The 4,472-nt window shown below is 37.1% G+C and overlaps 1 non-coding gene across 1 annotated transcript; it reads left to right on the forward strand.

Annotated features, from left to right (window-relative positions):
• The first annotated feature begins 3,911 nt into the window (after nt 1-3,911).
• TRNAG-CCC (transfer RNA glycine (anticodon CCC)) lies at nt 3,912-3,984 on the forward strand. The gene has a single exon. It is a non-coding gene; the product is annotated as a tRNA-Gly (tRNA).
• Nucleotides 3,985-4,472: the final 488 nt, after the last annotated feature.

The following is a 4,472-nucleotide window of genomic DNA, read 5'->3' on the forward strand; positions in this document are numbered from 1 at the left end:
ACTGACTGATGGAGCATGCAAATAAAACAAACAGGTAATATGTACTGATAGCAGAGGTTAGTGCTAGAGAAGGCAAAAAATACTAGCCTTAAATTCTTATGCAGTGCACAATGTAGTATCTAGTCTGACTGCTCTTAGTCACAGTTCAGTTTAGTTCAGTCGCTCAGTCATGTTTGACTCTTTGTGACCCCATGAACCACAGCACTGCAGGCCTCCCTGTCCATCACCAACTTCCGGAGTCCATCCAAACCCATGTCCATCAAGTCGGTGATGCCATCCAGTCTTCTCATCCTCTGTCGTCCCCTTCTCCTCCTGCCCCCAATCCCTCCCAGCATCAGGGTCTTTTCCATTGAGTCAACTCTTCGCATCAGGTGGCCCAAGTATTGCTTCGAAGTTTCAATTTCAACATCAGTCCTTCCAATAAACACCCAGGACTGATCTCCTTTAGAATGGACTGGTTGGATCTCCTTGCAGTTTAAGGGACTCTCAAGAGTCTTCAACACTACAGTTCAAAAGCATCAATTCTTCTGGGGTCAGCTTTCTTTACAGTCCAACTCTCACATCCATACATGACCACTGGAAAAACCATAGCCTTGACTAGACGGACCTTTGTTGGCAAAGTAATGTCTCAAAGTAGGAGATTTTAATGCTTAGTTTTTTTAGATTTGATCAGAGTAGCAGGTATAAATATAAATTAGATTTGGAGCAGAGATCCTTAACAGTGGCAAATGGACATAAAAGAATTCATGATTTTCTTTCAGAGGAATTGGGAGCTTCTTAATTTGTATGTCATATTTTACCTGTATGTTTTATGCATCTCCTACAGAAGGATATGAACTTCCCTAAAGGCTCAGCAGTAAAGAATCCACCTGCCAATGCTTGAGACGTGGGTTCAAACCCTGGTTTGGGAAGATCCCCTGGAAAAGAAAATGGCAACCCCACTCCAATATTCTTGCCTGGGAAATTCCATGGACAGAAGAGTCTGGAGGGCTACAGTACCTGGGGTCGCAAAGAATTGGACATGACTGAGCAACTAAACAAAAACAACAGAAGAATATCCATCACAATGTAATCTGAGATTCAGAAAATGTTACTTGGTATATGATATCTAAATATCATCAAGGTTTTTAATATATACTTTTTCAAACTCTTAACTCTAAAAAGAAAATAAAATATTATGAACTTCTTGTGTATCAATTATAAAAACTTATGATGATACACCAAAATATAAAATTGAAAATAAGAAAACATTCTCATATGAAAGTATTTACCAGTTAAAACACAGTGAAAATAAAACACAAGTGCACTAATACATGTGCATATGCTGTTTGCAGATACACATAAGGTGAAATATGAAAAATGGATTTGAACAAAAGCACAGTCTCCCTGGGAAACAGAAAAGGAAGTTTGAGTAAGTTGAGAGATAGAGCATGATCCTTCCAGTTTACACCAAATTTATCAGATGAATTTTCTTTCAATTTAGTAGGTTCTTAGAAATCAAAATAATGAAACAGTGTTTAAAATAGAAGTAATAATTGCTATGCTATCAAGAAAAGAAGGCAAGGTAGATCATGCTTGCCATATATACCAGGATGAATAATCAGCAGGAGAATAGCAGAACTGTCAAAAATTACATTTAAACAGACATATAACCTGTGATATTTCCAATTGTTCTGCAACAGTATAAAGCATATAATTTGCCTTAGTAACAAAACAGAAAGCTAATTATATGAACTCTTCCCACAAATCATCTGATGGCTTCTTTGTGGAAGAAAGACTTCAACAGCCAGAAGGCTCCCAGTTACTAACATGTAGTCCCACTGAAAGAGTGAGGCAAAAATCAGCTAAAAAAATTAGTAATCAAAAATAATATGTATCAAAAGCTAGCCATTAAAATCTTTTTTGGTCATCACTTTGAAGTGGTAAGACTCTGAGTGATTTTTATCTTCTTTACAGGGTTTTGTTTCTGAATTATAAAGAAAAGAATTATATTTGTTGGAATTAAGTGAAGATGAAATCTTTTCCATTATATAAAAATCTTTAAAGAGCATATAGATAAATTATATTGAAATAAATTAAAAATAGAATGAAAAAAGTTTGTAGACTTTAATTCATACAAGATGGAAAATTAAAACACAAATATAAAAATGAAAAGAAAAAAAAAAATCAGAACCTCTGTGGCAGCCCAGTGGTTAAAACTCTGTGCTTCCAATGCATGGGGTAAGGGTTCAGTTCCTGCTTGGAGAACTAAGGTCCTGCATGCCACAAAGTGCAGCCAAAAAAAGAGAAAAAAAAATCCAAAAATGATGAAAATAGTTAATGGACCTAAATAAAAATTGCTTACAAATATTCAAAATTAATGTATACAATATTCTTATAAAGAATTCATTGCCACTAGAAATCAAAGAATGCAACTCAAACCTTTCCATAGGGTCTCTGCTCAGATCCTTCTGCTGGGTTCCCCCTTGATAAAATTTGATGTCCCTGTCACAGCCTACAAGGCTTTGTTATCTTTATGGGGCATCCTCTTGACCCCACGACCTCCTGGGCCTCATATAATGCTGTCCCCTTCCTCAATTTCATTACAGGAGCTTCCTTGCTTCTCTTTCTACTTTCCAAGCAATTCACATCTCAAGAGTCTCAGCACTTGCTGTTTATTCTGCTTGGAGAACTCAGATCCCAGAAATGATGTGCATTCCTGTCTTCTCACTGCCTTCCAGGCATTGATCATTCTTTACATGTAACCTTATCAGAGAGGTTTTCTCTGAAATCTTCATAAAATAAATCTGATTGCATAATACTTGTAAATCATTGACCATATATATATATGTGTGTGTGTTTCCTCAAGGTTGCAAATTACAAATTATTATAATGTATGTTCTGAACTTTGTTTAAATAGACATCAAAAGCAAACATAAGTGCAAATATACATGAAATAGAAATCAGTTGAAAGAGTTACACCAGATAATTATTCAGTCACTCAGTCATGTCCAACTCTTTGCGACCCCATGGACTGCAACATGCCAGGCTTCCTTGCCCTTCACTGTTTGCCAGAGCTTGCTCAATCTCTTATCCATTGATTTGGTGATACCATACAACCATCTTATCCTCTGTCCCCCTCTTCTCATCCTGCCTTCAATCTTTCCCAGCATCAGGGTCTTTTCAGTGAATCAGCTCTTCTCATCATGTGGCCAATGTATTGGAACTTCAGCTTTGGCATCAGTCCTTAACAGTGAATACTCGGTGTTGATTTCCTTTAGGATTGACTGATTTGATCTGCTTGCAGTCCAAAGGACTCGCAAGAGTCTTCTCCAGCACCACAATTCAGAAGTATCAATTCTTCCACTCTTAGCCTTCTTCATGGTCCAACTCCCATATCCGTGCATGACTACTGGAAAAACCATAGCTTTAGCTATACAGACCAAATGATATATTTGGCTATACAGACATACAGGCAAAATGATATCTCTGCTTTTTAATACACTGCTAGGCTTGCCATAGTTTTTCTTCCAAGGAACATCAGATAATATCATTAAAAATATTTACCAAGTATTTTAGTTTTTCCCAACATATGGTGGAATCACGTGACTTATCCACTTGAAGGTAGGGATCCTGAGCCACTTGATTTGGCTGATCAAAGGTGAACCCTCTACTCCCCAAGGACTTGTAGCCAGAGTTGGTAATGATCCTATATTCCATTAAGTCATTGTGATTTGGGGGTTTATTTATACCTCAGCATTCTGGCTGACATCAACTTTTATATATGGATGTCTCTGGGTGGTATGATTATGTGTGATTGCTCATTTTTTTGCCTCTATATGATTTTACATTTTGTAAAATTTCTAAAATAGCGTAGGTGTATTACCTTTTACTCATTACTAAACTTACTTTAAAAAAGAAGGGCAGGGACTTCCCTGGTGGTTCAGTGGCTGAGACTCTGTGCTCCCAATGCAGGGGACCCAGGTTCAATCCCTGGTCAGGGAACTAGATCCCACATGCCACAACTAAGAGTTTGCAAATCACAACTAAAGATTCCCCATGTGGCAAGGAAGATTGAAGACCCCAGTGCCACAACTAAGACCCAACACAGTCAAATAAATAAATGTTAAAAAAGAAGATGCATCTAGAAAAATAAAGAGATTGCAACCTAGCACTATGTGTGAAACCCTTCTTAATGTTGTCAACTTCTCGTGTATGTTTTTTTTTTAATTTGAGCTGATGCTCCTGATTCTGGTCCCCAATTTCTGTTTTTTCTCAATGTTTTGCTAGTAGTTAATCCTGATAAATCTAAGGAAATTCCAGTATTTGACATTGATGGAAAGCACAGTATATATTGAGTGCTTCACATATATTTTGTAGTTTAATTCACAGATAACCCACTTAAGTTAGGCTCAATGGCTGTGTGCATTTTACTGATGTGTAACTGTAGGTATAGTAGGATAAGGCAATTTGTCAACTAGATACAAAGAGGA

Source organism: Muntiacus reevesi, chromosome 4 (assembly GCF_963930625.1).
Source record: "Muntiacus reevesi chromosome 4, mMunRee1.1, whole genome shotgun sequence".
NCBI lineage: Eukaryota > Metazoa > Chordata > Mammalia > Artiodactyla > Cervidae > Muntiacus > Muntiacus reevesi.